General features: G+C 36.3%; 1 long non-coding RNA gene across 1 annotated transcript; it reads right to left on the bottom strand.

The window, feature by feature from the left end:
- Nucleotides 1–16,646: 16,646 nt before the first annotated feature.
- Nucleotides 16,647–17,446, bottom strand: LOC117245437. Its single transcript, XR_004500133.1, has 2 exons — nucleotides 17,380–17,446; nucleotides 16,647–16,996 (listed from the first exon to the last, which is right to left on the bottom strand). It is a non-coding gene; the product is annotated as an uncharacterized LOC117245437 (long non-coding RNA).

A 17,446-nucleotide genomic window follows, 5' to 3' on the forward strand; every position in this document is an offset into this window, starting at 1 on the left:
CTTCACCTTTATTCAAGCTGACAAGGTCTAAAATTGGAAGAAAACAAACATTTCATCTATCATAAAAGGTAAAGCAAGAATTCAGGAACACGGTTGCTTCACAAATTCTGGCATTTTTAAAGGAATTAATAGAACAGAGCCAATTGTAGTCTAATTGCTTTCCTTAAATGCCAGGTAGAGTCAATGTGCAAAATACATGAAAATTTATAGACTTGCTTCTGGTTTTTAATTGTTTATATTACATAAAGATATATATTATAATTATATAATTATATATTATATATTATAATTATATAATCTATGTTATGTTATAATGCTATATTATATTATATATTATATAATTTTATAATTTTTTTTATATTTATTTTATTTACTTGCTCTAACCAGTAAAATCCAATCTCGTAACTACAAATTATAACTTACTGAACAGGATACCTTGAGTCAGATGTAGATGACACTATAAATCTCTGCATTTTGCCTATTCCAAGTTGGGTTGTGTGATATTCCTGAATCCCTCATGTAGATTCATTTTAATTGTCATAAGTGAAAGGGTTTCACCTATTTTCTTAATGTATTATGTTACTTGTAGTCATAGTTTTGTACAGCTTTGGGTTAAGAAGATTTTAGCACTCTCCAGCTCAGTTTGCCTTCTGTCTTTATCTCTAAAATCTCTACTTTCTCTTGCAGAAAGCTAAAGAATAATAAAAACTCCTGCAAGACAGGACCCCTTCTCATACCAAAGTTTTCAAGGTTTACATGTCTCCAAATCTGAAGACCAAGATGAAGTTTTAAACAAACTGAGGAGAGTTTATATACTCAATAAACCAGTGTCTCTTCCACTGTTGGTACTTTTCAGAGTTAGAAATTCATCTTGTTTCTGTGTTCTGGTGCTACTAACGAACAGGTAACAATTTAGGATTGCTCTCTATTTTGCCTGACTTAAAACAAAAATATTGCTATTATTTGGGAAGTCTGAAATTGAGACATTTTAATTTCTACAGATATCTTAATAATTTTTTATTATTATTGTCTTATTATTTTATGTATTAGTTTCATTTCATGTAGCTGAACAGCAGCTGTATTCTTCCCTTAACAATATCATCACATTTTGAAGTGTTTCAAAAAGCAGCCAAGACAAGAAAATCCAACAATGACAATGTTTAGCCACAGGCAAAAAAAAAATTAAACCTATCATTAAATATTAAAATGAATATTTAATCCAAACATCTGGATTTAGGAAAGAAGAAATTACCAAGTCAATTATAAAAAAACCCAAATTTTAATCTATTTACCTGTTGAAGTTGTGACATTTTAACATTCTGAGGACTTCAAATGACTGCATTCCTACAAAAATGAAAATGTTTGGCTATATCAGATGTACCCAAGAGGTTTTTTATTTTGGTTGAAGCAGAAAATCAGCAAATCAGCGAACACCTTTGGGCTACAGGGACAGTGCAATACTGAACACTTGCATCCTGTAATTCCATATGTTCCCAGCAAACACTAAACAAATATTTTGGATCATTTTCTTCCAAAAGAAAGCTTACTTTCCATTTGTGTTGCTTCCCTATAGCAACAGATTAGAAAATTAAAAACCTACATGATAGATCTTCAAAGATGGTGATAAATCTCAAATAATCAGTAAAATTACAAAGAGAAAAAAAGATGAACAAAATGTTTTGATAAATCCAAAACTATATAAGATTTAAACCAGATTTTAGAAATAAAAAAATTATAGAGGTTAGGCAAGTTACTTATTTTGCCTTTGGATTGCTTGTATTTTTGCTGCAAAATTAGGTTTGTTACGTTTGTGTTGCCATAAATACTGACCAAGTAAGTGTCATTGTGTAGCAGATCCATAACAATGCAGAAATGCCAGAAAGTTTGATTCTATCAAACCCTTTAATTTACACTCATAGAACAATTCAAACGTAATTTGTAAACTGGCTTCTTTGAAAAATATACTTCAAAACCATGGCAAGCTCTGCTGCAATCAGACTGATGAACATTTGAGCCCTCAGAATTCCAGTCTTTTTTAAGTAAAAGTGTGAGCATCGAGCACAAATGTTAAGCTTTTGCTTTAAAGAACCACACAGAACAACAATCTATTCATTCTTCATTTTGTGAAGAGGAATGAGAAGAAACCAGTGATGGCAAAGGTTTATCAGAGGGAAATGCAAGCAATAAAATTGAGTATAAACAAAAAGCCTTTCCTTGTCACAACTGGCATTTGACATTACCACAACAGTATTCAAACACATGAATAACCCCACGTGTATTTTATAGAGAAGCTGTTCTAAAATACAGTTTGAAGATGCTTAAATCTGGAGTAAATGAATGCCCACCAAGGGATCACGGTGATTTTGGGAGCCTTTACCTCCAACACTGCAATGGTGGGGCTCTTCCATGTGGAATAGCTCCACTCAGCCTCGGATTTCCTTCCTGACAGGAGCAGCAGCGGAGATTTTAACAGCACAAAATAGCAAGAGAACTGGAAGAGAGAGATGGAAGCTCACCAAGCCTTCCTGCAGACAAACTCTCTACTATGGATGAATCCGTTCTGATTTCCTCTTTTCCTGCCTGAAATCCTCTCATTTCCTGTGTCAATCACAATGAACAACCTGTGCATGAAGACTATCTGATCACTTCAAAAAAACCCATCTAAATTGATTCAATTTTTTAAAACTGAAATTTAAAGCATTGTATTTATCACTGTAAGCATAGTGAGGGTTGTTATGAAAAGATCAAAGTTGAAGTTTCTTTCAGTATTTTGTTCATTTTACATTTGATAGCTTTCTATCAGCCAGGCAATCCAAAATATAGCTAGGGAAAATGTGGAGAGGGGTTCAAAATGAAAAAGGAAACAGGAATAAAATTCTACATAGACCTCCTCTACTAAGTAGATTTGATTATATATTAGATTTTTTGATTAGATATTTGATAAATGAAAGACCTCACCTTAGAGCTTCACAAAACAGTGCAAAAATAACATCCTCAAAGAACTACTCCAGCATCTGTGGGAATTTGTTGGAGCAGCAATTCTATTCTTTCCTGTGGTCTCATATGCTAGAGGGAAGAAAGTAGGCAATAATGAATGGATCACAGAATTTCTTTTTCTGTGCATGGTAGGGTAAGTCCTACTTCCTGTTAAATGGAAATGCCTTGACATCTAATGTTTCACAACTTCAATTTTATATAGGGTTTGGATAAACATATTCTGCTTCTACTAATGGAACTTAGAAGAAAATGAAACAAAACAAAAGAAAACCTAGATAGAATTATACTCTTAAATCTTCCCAAACATTGAAGGCTCTTAGTATTATGAAATGAGATCCACAAAAGATTAATGCTATTTGCACCTACTTTCATAGAACAAATAATCTATAATTAGGTAAAGTGATGAAATTAAGATGTTAAGCATGCTACAATAAATAAATACATCTGCCTTACAAAATGCAGGACCTAGTTGGTTTGTCTTTGTTCTTTTTAGTACTATTTTACATTACAAATCATAGTTTCATGCATGGTGTTAAAAAAAACTCCTACAGATTACTATCTCTGTCAAAACCAACCTATATTTCTACTATAATACTGCAAATCTGAAGGGGTAATACCACATTTTAAATTATAAAACATTTCCAAACATTTTTTCTGCATTTGGAAAGACAAAAAGTACAATATTGTTACATGAACATTCAAAATCATAGTTTCATGCATGATGCTAAAAACTCCTACAGATTACTATCTCTGTCAAAACCAACCTATATTTCTACTATAATACTGCAAATCTGAAGGGGTAATACCACATTTTAAATTATAAAACATTTCCAAACATTTTTTCTGCATTTGGAAAGACAAAAAAGCGCAACATTGTTACATGAACGTTCAAAATTTCGATACAGAAAGTAATGCAATATTTCTCCTTTCCCAACAGACAGAAGACAGATTAATTAGATAGAGATATGTCAGTGTGCTGGTCTACACCCTTTCACTCAGCTGCAGATAGGTGAAATCATCTCACTGTCTATGGATCTCTACACTACCACTGGAAAAAGAAAAAAACAAACCCAGCAGTTAAGAAAATGACTGGCTAATAATATATTTAAAACCCCACCTGACATGATAAATGAAAAAGAATAAATGTATACAGCTAGTGAAACTTCCAGGGAACAGGGGGAGACTTCAACACTTTTGCTGACAGTGACTTTCCTGTCAGTGGCCTGTCTCTCTCGGAGGCAGCTGTCAATCACAGCCCATCCTTCTCTCCCAGAGGAGTTCATTGTGCCTGCAGACAGCTGTGGAATAACTGCTCCTAGGCGTCAGAGCGGCAGATGGAGTGGATCTGTCAATCATTGTCACTAATTATTAACTTCTGTCACTCAGAGCAAGGCAACATATCTCTGCCTGATCCTCTGTGATTTGATCTGCTACGCCACCTCCGAGACAGGCAGTTCAACCTTTCATTATGTGGCACACACGGTGCTCCACTGGGTCAGCGCTCCTGGCTCCTGCAGGATCCTGCTCCAGCCCCACATCACTGCGGAGAGGAGCTGGCACCAAGGACACGCTCCGGCTTCAAATGCGGCGCTCACTCATTCCCTGTAAACATTTGGAGACTAGAAATAGCAGTGGTGTAAGTTTGAAGAAAGGGGAGGAAAAATTATCTACATATAAGCCAAGTAACTCAGATTTTTACATGATAAGCTGCCCCGGTAATTTAGTAAAATGTTAATTTTCTTATCTCAAAAGATTTGCCGTTAAAAGAGTCACCTGCTTGTAATGGCAATAATTTATAACTACTAATAAATTTGAAGGAGGTAGGACAGACAATAAAGATCATCCCCTCCATTTTCATTGGCTAAAAAATTACAAGAGATGATAAGCAGTGATTTCTGATTGATCTTATGTTTATCTGCTTTTTATCTCTTGGAATCATGGGCACTTTTATTAAAGTTCAAAGCAACAACTTTGGCCATACTCACTAAAGAAAAAGGATCAATAACTGAAATATATCACTGAAGGAAAAGCATACTCTGTCTTTCTTCACATTTTCAAGTAAGCACTTGATAAAGCTCTAGAAATTCTACTTAGCCAAACCCAATGCAGTATCCCAAGGTTCATCAATAACATTTATTATACGGAGTTTATGATATAAAATAAACTATAATATTTTCAGTACTTAGAATTCCTTAAGTCCAAGAGGCTTCAGACACTTCTGATAAAAATATAAGGCTTCACAATATTTCTTCAAGTACTTCTGCTTTGGGAAAAAGTCTTATGCACAAAACTATTGAAATAAACAGATCTCTCTGCACCTTAAATTCTCTCTCTCCATTGTTTATTGTATTGGTGAAGTCATTTATAATAAAGAGATGCATTCAGGCATAAAAAGTGGTGTGGGTTTTTTAAGAAGTACCAATGTTATATTCTATTTTATTGTATTCTAATACAAAAAACTGTAAAACTGTGGATATCAAAAAGGGATTGGTACAGGTACAGAAATGGGGACACTTAGGGAAGCACTCCAATTTAAGTTTCCACTGCAATGTTGTGGAAAAATGGATGAAAACAGTACCTGGGTGCATGTAAGAGTAGAGAAGACAAGAGGAAACTATTCTGTTATTGCAGATTGCATCAAAGAATCAAAACAAATGGAACAAAAATAGGTTTTCCTATTTAAAAGGACCAAGTATTACAGAAATAACATCACTGTTACAATAGACTTGAAGAATTCAGTGCTTTATGAAAAAACTTAACGAATTAATTTCATCATGTGCAAGGATCATCATGGAAAGAAAAGAAAATGCCAAACCTTCTGCAGGCTTTTGAAGCCTGGTCTGAAAAGAAAGGAGACAGGACTACGTGTGTAGGAATTAGGGTGAAAACACAAATGTCCTGCATCAGCACTTTTTAATAGTGCAGGTGATCCATTTTCAGCAGTGCATTATCCACAATCTCTTGGTACTTTGGAGCATTTTCCTTTCCAGACAACCCAATTTAGCTGAGTACAGGGCACATTTAAAAAGTTAATGGGTTCAAGAAGGCATTAATGGTTGAAGTACAGTATAAGTGTGTCCCATTTCCAATGTTATCTGTCTTGAAGCCTCCTAAAATGTTAAACTTAGAGGTTTTAAAAATTCAAGTAGTTCAGAATTGCTAAGATTTTGTTCTCATCTAAAATTCTATTAACTCTTTTGCACAATACCTCTTAGCCTATCTTAATAATTAGCTATACCAGTTTAAAAAAAAAATAAACAAACAACTAACCAAGAAAGTTTAAATCTTAAAGATTTTTCCATACCAAAGGATAGAGATCCTAATCAGCCCCAGGTTTAGTGCTTCTCTCTCTCCCAATCAAAAAAAAAATTAAAAACAACCAGTGAGAAAACAACAAAAAATAGATTTATTTCCATATTTACTTTTAAACAGTCATTGCTGTCCTGGTCAGTCTCTTGAAGATCCTTCTCCATTTTTCTCAGAATACTTCTGACTCAAAACCAAATCAAAATTCAAATTGCTAAACAAAATAATAACAAGGAAAATCTGAAAAGGGGAACCATTATTGGAAATGACATAGCAAACTGATGTTCCAGATTTATTTACTCACACAAGCCCATTGAAAAGAACATACATTTCAGTGCCTCTAATTATAGGGACTTTTGATAATGTAGACTTTTCTTTGGAAAACAGGAACAAAAAGAGACCATGAGACTATTTCTCTTTCTTGTTGTTTAGACCCTGACCATCTGTTGTCATTACAGGTCAAAGAACATTTAATTTCCTTTCATTACCTTTGACAACAAGAATCACTAACAGAATTTTAGTTGAAGAAACTTTTATAAAATATTACAAATCAAATAAATTGCATCTGAACCTCAAAATGCAACACAGTGGAAAACACAATAGTTCTTTATTTTATCAGCTGTCTGGTCATATATAAATCTTCTATAACTAAAACCAAAAGTATTGAGAGTGCTATTTATCCAGAGTTAGCAAAAGGAATTATTTGACAGCTGAAAATGAAAAATCACTAATAAGCATTACAGAGTATTGCAGAGTTTAAACAATGTGATTAAGGAAACTTTTGCAATAATAAGGAGTGTATGTGATTCTATTTTACCTTGCTAAAAAAATTCCTCTGGGATTTCTTACTCTGTTATACAATAACTAAACTGGAGTATTATGTTAAACAAGCCTCACATTCTACCTGTATTCAATATATTTTTAAAACTAAAAAATAAAGTTCTTTCAACTTATTGCCCTTCACTAAAGCATCCATATTTTCTCTCAAATTATTTGCCCAAAGCAGCAAGTAGAGCTGCTTTGAAGGAAAGTCTAAAAGCTCTAACTAATGCTTTGGCCACTTAGAAGTTTAGGACATGCACCATTTAAACCATCTTACACAAATCTATTTTTAAGAGATGAAATTAGAAATTCTTCAGAAAGATTGAGTAGAAATTCTAGGGAGGAAATACAGAGAAGAGATGGTGGGAAATAAAACATTTACCATTATCTCCTGCTGTGAGAGCCAGTAACAAAACAAAACCAAAAGGAACAAACATCCTGCAGTGTAATTCTTCATTAAAAAACCCAAAAATTGAAAGAACAGCAGCACAGACAGTAACTATATTGTCTATACTCTTCTTTTCATGTTTAGAGATTTAAAACAAATACAAACAGAAATCAATGAAGAAGAATAAGAAGAGCAAAATTTATCACTTATGTGCTGTGGTCAGCAGTGATTAGAGTCCATCAAGTCACCAAAACATTATCAAGATACAAAAATTAGATCAGATGGCTGTCACCGAAATGCAAGACTCCACAAGAGCCTCACATCATCTGGAAAACACTATACTTGATGCTGTGTTCCTAAGTTATACTGAATTACAGTTTGTATTTGCATTCAGGATAGTTTTCAAACTGCATTTGTATTCCTTAATTAAGTTTACTGAGGGCATTATTTGAAAGTATTCACTGAAGAACAAAATACTCCAGTAACTGCTGTTACCTGGTGCTATCAATGTGTCATTTGAACCAGCAGCTCCACTACATCCAAAGCAGAGACAATTACTTAAAGTATTTAAAGTCAAAATCCTCAAATTTGAAGTTTTCTATACATTTCTTCAGTTTTTGTATTGAAATCTGCAAATCATTGGCAAGTATTCTGGCCATGCATCTTGCAATTTCTATTTAGCACTCAGTCCAGATACACAAATACTTTCTAGACAAGTACAGGGCTCTGGTAAGTTGCCATTCAAAGCACAATAAAATTTTCAAAGAAAACAAAGTACACACAGAAATAATGTTTTCCAAACTCCAAACAATTAAATGATTACCCAATACTATCTAAAATACTCAAAGTTCAAAATTGTATTCCTCTGAATCAGCATTTGCTGAATTGCAGACCATATGTTTCCACAAAGTTATAAAGCAATGATGCAAATTCACAAAAATGCATCCAAATCTAGCTCTTGATTTTGTTCAGATTTTAAACCCAGCCATAAGCAGGTTAAACTCATAGTTCTGTAAAGCTGCTCTTTATGTTGAGTAGGTTGTCACAGGAACGTGAGTGTGGAAGTTTATCCTACATTTCCAATTAATTTCAGTTTATCCTATATTTCAAATTAATTCATTACACAGGCAAACCTAAGTCTCCCACGCTCTCTCCTTTACAGTCTCTGGTTTAATCACATTTTAACTGCCAGTGCTGTTCTTCAAACCATTCCTGGATTTAGTATATTTCAAATACAACCAATAGAGAAAATGAGAGAGGAAAATCATGTATCTTGACCCCTTGGTTTAGAAAACAATAAACTCATTCTCGACAGTTTGTGTTTCCAAGCCAGACAATTAAAAATGGTGGGAACCCATAACTGTTGTTCCTAGCATCAGTAAGTTGTATTGCTTTGGTTGTGTACACAAAGAACCACATGTTCTTCTCTCAGATCTTCAGAAAAAGGAAATACAGAACTCATAAAAGAACCATTCAGCAATAAATTTATAAGTGGGGCCCATTGCCCTGATTCCCAAATGCTCCACCCAGCTCTGAGTTCCCTGTGTATCAAAATTTCCACTGGCCAACTTCCCAGTGCACTTGAATTCCTGCCTATCACTAATGGGTAGAAGTGAACCTTCTCCTTGCTGTATTCTGCACAAAAAAAACCCCATTAGGCTGCCTCAGCTGCTTAATGAAGCCAGCCATCGAAATCCTTAACAAAGTGGAATCTTAAGCCCATCATTTTCTTTGGTATTCTCTCTTTGCTGTTTAAAGCAATTTGGTAAACAGGCTGCTGCAGAGCCCAGTTCTGGTCAGTGGGCATTTTTTTCCTATGGTACAATGAACATGAGATATTTAAGATTGGATTCTCCATGTCAATGTAAATGCAAAGACTTTCCAGTAGAATTATTGGGAGAAGGACAGAATATATACTGTGCCATAAAACATATGAGAACCACAATGCTGAAATAGCATGTGAACCCACCTTTTTTGGCTTTCTCAGGCTTCAGTCTTCCCCTCCTGAAGGCCTCCCATGCTTCCATTTAACGTCAGATATTTTTCTCTTTATAAACAGTTACAAATACACATACCTGGCTAAAAAGGCACAACATGGCAAAGACCATGAAGAAGCTGGAACTGTTCAAACTTCAAGATGATTTTAGACATTGCAATAGAGAATCTGAAGCGTTATTAAGTAACCAAGGATAAATACCTTTATCATTACAAAAGAAGAGTTGTGTGGCAGTCACATTATGCGAAGATGCTGAAACAATCAGAAACAGAAATGAGCACAAGGTAGAAAATTTTTAGAATTAGGCTAATATTATAATTCCTGGGCTGTCACTATAATGATGGAGAGAAGCACCAGAAGAATATTCATTCTAGTAATGCCTTTCCTAGGCTAATAGAAAAATATTATTCTAATGTTGAAAATGAACATCCTGCCCTGTCCAAATCAGAGAAATAATTTATAAAATAAAATGTCATATTTGCCGCAGTTCCAGAGGGACATTTTCTTATTCCTCAGAGAACTGAAGCTGGTAAAAATGATAATAATTTTTATTATTGCAACAACAACAACAACATTTCATACTCAATAAGCAGGGATGCTTTGTGCTCTCACAGAAACGCACGGAACCCGATAGTCCTAATGTTTGATTCTGAATATGTCTGTCAGGAAACAAACGCGAGCCTTCAGCAGCCGCGGCTGCCTGATTAGTTTCACAGTCACTCCAACGAGCTATCAGCTTCCCAGCGTGAAGTTCTCCTGCATCACTGCTCCAAGCCTTTAGGCAAAGGATTCTAATAATGAGTCACAGTGCCGTGACTGAGGCCACACTTCTGCTCTGGTGAGCTGCTTGCTGAGAGGGACTGCATACTTCCTCATTATCATTTTACAGTGCTTCTTTTTTTATTATTATTTATTTTTATTTATTCTTTTGTATTCTTGTTCCTTCCTCCAAATGCTTGGTGCATTGCAGTGAGAGTTCTAAGTGCTACCACCAGGACAGAAGCCATATGCTCATGTTTAATAACCTTCTGGTGTGAGGTAGTCACACAACTTTAGGCAGAGGATTTTGTGGAAGAAAAAGTTAAGATACAGTCTTCTAGCACATCCTAATAAACAGATGCAGAAATCCTCCTTCCAACCAACAGAGGTTACAGCCTCTGTTACTTTATACATTTCTTTTTTGTTAATGGAATTGTGCAGAATTAAAAATAAAACAAAAAAGGGTGACTCACTTATTTAAGCTGCACCTTAGCAGTTAGGATAAAAACTAGATTTTTTTATCCCCCTGCCTATTTTCTTATGCACCCTTGGAACAGGAATTCCTTTAGAATTTGATGTATGTTACTGAAACCAAAATGTGGTTGTATCAGTTACATCTCACACACAGAGTGCTACCAATTTTCCATTTATTAATCATTTGGCAGCATCAACTCAACCAACCTTATGGACAAAACTGACACCAGACTTTAAATATTACATGCTATTATGCCACTCTAATAAAATGTCCCACTATTTCAGGAAATATCTGAATTACATGTAGAATCATGTGGTGATGATACTATTTTCATCATTCTTCATGTAATTAGAAACCTCTTGTTATTTTAATGTTCTTTACATAAGATCTAGATTTACTTGAGTGCTAGCACACTTTATAATTACTTTTCAGACAGGAAAAATGACAATAAAAAAATGAAATATTTAGAATATGCACATACAGTTCTGATTGAATCCCCAAGCAAACCAGGAAATAAAGAAATTATTTTAGAGCAGATAGTAAAGGGATAACATGACTAGACTATCATATGAGGAATGTAGATATGGCATCTACATGTTTAAACAGAAAGAAAAGCTACCACCAATCTTCTACAGAGCTACATATTTATATATATATATGTATGTATGTATGTATATGTATATATACACTTTATCATTCCAGTATCAGATATTAAAAAGGAAATTCAGTGAGAGTAAAAGGTGGGAACTTCAATAAAAGTGCAGTAAACTTTTCCTATTTTATCAAGAGTTACACATAGTAGCTTCTGTACAGGATTAAAAGGAGGGAATAATGCAAAAGCTGGAAAAGATGTGATCAGCTTGGTATTTCTTCCCATATATGTGAGAGAATGTTGGTCTGAAAGGTGCACAGCTGGACCATGAAATTCCAAGATTCATTTAAATTCACACTGTCCTTATGGTATTTTCAATTAAGTTTTGAGAAAAGGATATAGTCTTGCTTATCTCTTGGCATTTTGAACAAGCATATTCTGCAAAAGGCAGAAAAAAAGTGAAAGAATGTGAACAGAGAGAAATTATTGCCCAACTTTTGACTGAAGGACTTGGCTGCAGACACAGAAGTAAAAAACTCACTTTTTTTTTGTGTTGGAAACATTTTTTCCAAAGACAAGACCTCTTCCAACAACTTTTACATTCATTTACTTTTGACGTGTATGAGGGATTGTCCTCTCTTCAAACCCTGCTGCTCTCACTGTCACTACGCCTGGTGACACTTCATTCTCACACACAGCTGCTCAATGAATAAACCTTCAATGTTCTCCTGCTCCTTGGGTTTTCTGATTTATTTTCTTTTATAATAATCTTCTCAGGTTAGCAAGCATTTCTGAAATTCAAAACAAATGCAGGTTTTGAAGCTTTTTTAATAATATTATCAAAAAGCTAATAATTTAATAAAGTCAAATGTAAACCTCGTGATACTTCTTTCTTAACCTCAAAAGACTCTTATTTGACTTTTGATTTTTTTAAACTGAACTGACCAACCGACTGTGTTTTCCAACCTAGTTTATTCTGTAATTCTCTATGCAGGAGAGGCAGATTAAGGCAGTCACTTCCTAATCCAAGCTCCTATCAGCCTGTGCTAATTGTCACTTATGAAAACTGACATCATTCTTTGTGACAGCAGAAGGATGCTTAATAATCTTATGATCAGAAGCATTAACTTATAAGGGAGTCTTTTCCAGAAAGCAATTATTTTAATCAATGCTAAATCAGGTAAGTTATCATCCCTTAATAATTGTCTTTAACAGCAATTAACTGGAGAGTTTCTAAACATCCTCAGATCAGTCAAAAGGAGGGCAGTCCCTGCTCGGTGCTGAGAAAATTCCACTTTCGGTAGTTCAGAAGCAGGAAAAAATATATATGTAAAGACATTTAGAAATTAAAAAAACACAGTGAAAAGTAAATGTCTTCATCACTGTTAGAGGTTAGGTTTTCTTTTTTTTCCTTTCTTTCTCTCAGGGAATTTTCTCCCATTTGTTGCCTCAGAGATGGTGATGGGGACACTTAAGAGAGACAAAAGAAGTGGCCGAGGTGAGGGGAGGCTGCAGCTGGCTCTGGTCTCTTGGCTCGGGGCTTTCTCTTGGGAAATGCAGAGATCCCGGGGGATTCTGCCTCGCTTTCTCTCGCTCTCCGAACCACAGGAGGAGGAGGAGGAAGAGGAGGATGAAGAGGAGGAGGAGGCGGTGCTGGTGCTGCTGTGGGGAGAATTCGCTGCCACCGAGGAGTTCCGTCCTTTCTGCTCCTCCTTGCTGCGGGAGAGGCTTTGAACACCTGAACAGCCGATCTCTCTGGGAGGGACCCTCACGGCCTCGGGTGCCTCGGGGGAAAGCTGCTGCAGTGTTCCCTGTTAATGGCATGTCCTGTCATTGCCCAAGTTGATGCTTTGGTCCCTACAATGCCCTCTCATCCCACGCTGTCAATCCACCCCGAATCCCCTGTCTATCCTATCTTACGCCCACCACATGCTTGGAATTCCACTTGGGAAATCCCCTAAATTTCGACGTTTGATTAGTCCGTGTGACCCAATTTCCCCTCCTACCTCCCTCACTGGATGATGATTTTGTGAACCCTGCCTTTTACCCTTCCCAGGATATCTCTGATTAGCTGATGCTCCCTTTGAACCGCCTCCCTATTTCAGCTGTCGCACGCTCGCATTTTGTCTCTTTTGCCCCAAGATTCCCCAGAGCAATAAATCCTCTATTATCCCATGCAAAACACCTCCCTCTCGTCCTCGGCTCCTCAGAGCGCAGACTGACAGCCAAAAAAGCCCTGGAGAAGTGTTCTAGTGGCACCTGGGGTCATCCTGCTCCTGGGGTGTGACCCACTCCTGGCACGAAGTGATAGAAACGCGATTTAGGGTTCAGTTTTTTCAGAAATGGATAATACAGTAAGATCTCTAATAAGAGTCTACAACGAATACCATTCACATGACTAAAAGAGATGGAAAAAGGCTTTCAGTGAAAGCAGTACATTTGCACATACAGTGGGAGCATTTGACCTAAATAATGAGAAATAACTGCTAAGGCTAAAAAGCAACAACAGTCCAGTCCACCACTGTAGACTGACCCACTCCCACCCCTGCAGAGAGCATTATCATTCAAAGAGATAAGAATATAGAAGGAAGAGAGTTGTATTTCCCATTCCAAAAGAGGTTTCTGCCTTCCTCGACCTGTCTTTCAAACCAAGACAATCACAATTCAGCAATCTGGGTAATAGATCCGTATGCCTCTCTGTCTAGGTCCCATTGTAAATTGATTTTTTACTTACAGGTAATGATGTCAGCTGAGTAGCAAACACTGGACTCGCTCCTTCCCACACTAAGCAGCTTATCTAGCAAAATAAATGAAGGACTTCAAGAACCAAAAATTTTAGGGTTTTTTTTAACAAGGAAGAACTGAAAACCTCAGGAAGTTTTCACTCCACGTTGCTGATGGATGATTCAATATGTGGTTTTATTAAGCTGCTGTTTGGCAATTCTATTATCATTTACATAACTTTTCTTGTGCAATAAATTAGCAGCTTTTTAAAAGAATAGAAAGTTTATTAGGAAATATTTTCAATTCTCTGAAACAAATTAGTTTCCTATCCAGAAGCAAAAGATATATCAGCTAAGAGTGGTTCGCAGAAGGTTTTCAATAGTCATATAAGTTTTGTAAATACACAAATGTATAAAAGCTGAAACTAATTAGAGAAACTTTCTCCCTTACCGCTCTACCAGACTCTGTGTAATATTCTTCCAAAGAGAACAAGACAGCCATCTAGAGGGCATGGAAGATAAAATACCTTCACATCACAGGGGAGCACTGAATAACCAATTCACTCACTGCAAGAATGAAATGGATCTACACTACTTTAACCCAGCAGGCAGTTTAATATTACTTGGTATTTCAACATGAGTCAGTTAATCAATAACCCTGAACCCCAAAAGTGACAGTTCTTTTTCCTTTTAAGATGATAGCTTATAAAGAAAGAATGGGTTTTTCTAAACCAAAATTATTTTCACTATATGGCACAGATGTCTAAAAAATTAAAAGCAGTGATCCATAATTAGGGATAGACATGGAAGTTCTGTCTTATTTCTTACCTACAGTATTGGACTCATCATTTTTATCTCTTGTACTGACTCTGGTACAGAAGAAAACAGCACAAAAAGTGGCTAAAGTAGCAGTAGCTCCTCACAGTATTGAAAACCAGGATTTATCACCATACTGCCCATCAGAGTTCACAAATACTAAGTTTGTGAACCTTCACAGAAAGAAAGTGTGATTTCCAAGTAAAGCATCTTTGCAATTAGTTATATCTTGATACCTCAGAAAATAGGATAAATATGGAGACTACAGCACAGTGGGAAAGGATTCTGAATAATTCTTACTGTTTACTCCTGGCAGTGAGAAAGCTCTAATAGATTGGCTGTTTTGGTGTTATGAATGAAGAAAAATGTGCAGAAGAACCAAATTATCAGTTCAGAATTATCAGAACAAAGTACAGAGAAAAATATTTCTAGAGTTTTGATTCAGATTAGGGAAAGGGAAGATTGTGGAATGAAACAAATTATTAATCAGTAATGTTTTTCTTTCTGTCTGGACCAATCTCCTTTCTGCTAGTTTAATTTTCTAGGTTCCTGATGTATCATAGTGACACTGCAGGCGTCTCTTAAGCCCATTACAGGTACCTGGTTTTGATTTAATTGCACACAGATAAACACAAAGAAAATTCTCTTACCTCTCTTGTCATTTCCACAATATGGAGTAAAGGCCTTGAGCTGCCACTCAAGAACTGGGGGGAGAAGGGAGTGCATGGAGTGGAGGAATATTTAATTCTGCTGTATACTGGTTTAGGAAAAAGTCTGCAGAAGGCTGTTCACACTGAGGTACTTAAAATCCCCTGGATTTCTGGATGAACCTGAGGCATTTCATACCATTCCTTAATGACACCAGCAAGGAAAAGTCTTTGAATTAACCCAAAAGAGTTCTTTAGAAGATTCTTTACACTGATCCTCTAATTATGACATCTTCCCTGGTTTTGCAAGTTTCAACTGGCTTTTTTCATCAGTGATATAGCTATAAAAAGTAAAACACCTCCTCCAGACTAAAGTTTAAAATTTTATTATTAATTTTTGTTGGGAAGAAGTTAAACTCCCTCAGGAACCATAAAAGTTGGGGTTTGGATCTATCAGCCAGTGGTGGGTTGCTACAGAGTCACTCAGTCTGATAGTGTGTACTTGTACTAGGATGAGAAGAGAATGATAGATATTCCCCATTAATATTTTTTTAAAATAAATTCTTTCATTTTAAATGGTATTCTTTTAGAGGTTCCTCTGTTGTTCTGGTTTTGCCATTGGTTATTTTTTTCCTTGATCTTTTATCAGTCTTTGAACAGTATTTTAAAAATAGTGTACCATGAACTGAAATGGCAAACTCAGACCAAGACAGTGTCACAATAATTGTCTGTTTAACATTTAGATCATCCTGCAAAGGGATCAAAACCCATCTGCTCATCACTTAGTAGCTCCAAATTGTAATATAACCTTTGCTCTACACAGTGTCATTTTTCAGGAGCCACTAATGTCAGTATTTATATCAAATAGTATATATAGAAAATGTTTCAAAGGATATATGTGTATATGGAGAAATGAGATTTTCCCTTGCTTACAATGGAAACCAAAACTATCAATATTTCAAAACACTTGCAATTGATAGGCTCATAAATGCAAATATTTCCTCTTTGACTTTCTCTTACAGATTTCAGATAAAGAATAATCAGTTAGCAGTCTCAAGGATATCTGAGGGTGGGGGATTTTAAAATAAAAACTTTATTGTAAAAATCCAAGTTAAGCAACGTGTGGACAGGCTGGAAGAAAAAAAGCTACTCTTTTATTTGCCCCAAAGTGACATAAAACCAGGAAATTAACATAATTCCCGTTATCTTTGTTATGTCATAGGGTAAAAGATTTTAAAAACAGTTTGTTAGGTAGTTACAGATTTAACCATATATTATGAGACAGCAATTTTCACTGCCCATGACTCTCTTCAGCCTCTTGTTGACTGGTGTGTGTCCAAACACCGCTGTTACCCCTCCCAGCTGCAAAATCCGACACTTCCTTGGTTTCACAGAGTTCGTGACTGCCCCAAACATAATTTGTCACGGTCTTGCTGCAGGGTCTCTGCCTTCGAGGGAGCTGGCATCTCCTCCAACTGTACCATCACAAGCAAACTTAGTCAGTATCCCTTGAAGTTCAGCTTCCAGCTTGTTTATACAGACAGTGCAAGAGAATTTTACCAAATGTAAATCTCAAAAAACCTGCCAGTATTGAGAAAAGTCGGGAAGGGAAAGGGAAAGGGAAAGGGAAAGGGAAAGGGAAAGGGAAAGGGAAAGGGAAAGGGAAAGGGAAAGGGAAAGGAAGGGAAGGATGGCCATGTGCCCAGGAACAGTGGAAACCCATTTCTTAAAATCTTCTCGCAGACACGTTACCAGAGCGCCGTCTACCGCGAGCGGGTACTCCAAGCCCAAAACAATCCCCCTATTCCGCCCCCGAAGGGAACACAAAATCCTTCCTGAGCGAGAAAACACCACGCACACACAGCCGGCCGACATCTCCCGACACCGCGCAGCCCCAGCCCCGGCACCTCGGGCCGCCTCAGCTC

Source organism: Parus major, chromosome 23 (assembly GCF_001522545.3).
Source record: "Parus major isolate Abel chromosome 23, Parus_major1.1, whole genome shotgun sequence".
Taxonomy (NCBI): Eukaryota; Metazoa; Chordata; class Aves; order Passeriformes; family Paridae; genus Parus; species Parus major.